Raw genomic sequence first — 266 nt, 5'->3', positions numbered from 1 at the left:
CTAATATGCTGATCTGCTGCTCAAGAAACATTTCTGATTATTATCAATGTTGAAAACAGTCGTGCTGCACAATATTTTAGCGGAAACTGTGATATAGTTTTTTTCCAGCATTTATTCCCTCCAGAAAGAACAGAATTTATCTGAAATAGAAATCTTTTGTAAAATTATAAATGTCTATACTGTCACTTTTGATCAATTTAGTGCATCATTGCTGAATACAATGAAAATACGAAGCATCACAACTATTTTCAACATTGATAATAATC

The 266-nt window shown here is 30.1% G+C and overlaps 1 pseudogene; it reads left to right on the top strand.

Annotated features, from left to right (window-relative positions):
• LOC107692516 (zinc transporter 1-like) overlaps positions 1 to 266 on the top strand; it is a 4,493-nt pseudogene that overhangs the window by 2,634 nt on the left and 1,593 nt on the right.

This window comes from Sinocyclocheilus anshuiensis, unplaced genomic scaffold (assembly GCF_001515605.1).
Source record: "Sinocyclocheilus anshuiensis isolate Anshui unplaced genomic scaffold, SAMN03320099.WGS_v1.1 scaffold1082, whole genome shotgun sequence".
Lineage (NCBI taxonomy): Eukaryota > Metazoa > Chordata > Actinopteri > Cypriniformes > Cyprinidae > Sinocyclocheilus > Sinocyclocheilus anshuiensis.
This window is presented reverse-complemented; position numbering and strand designations above follow the sequence as displayed.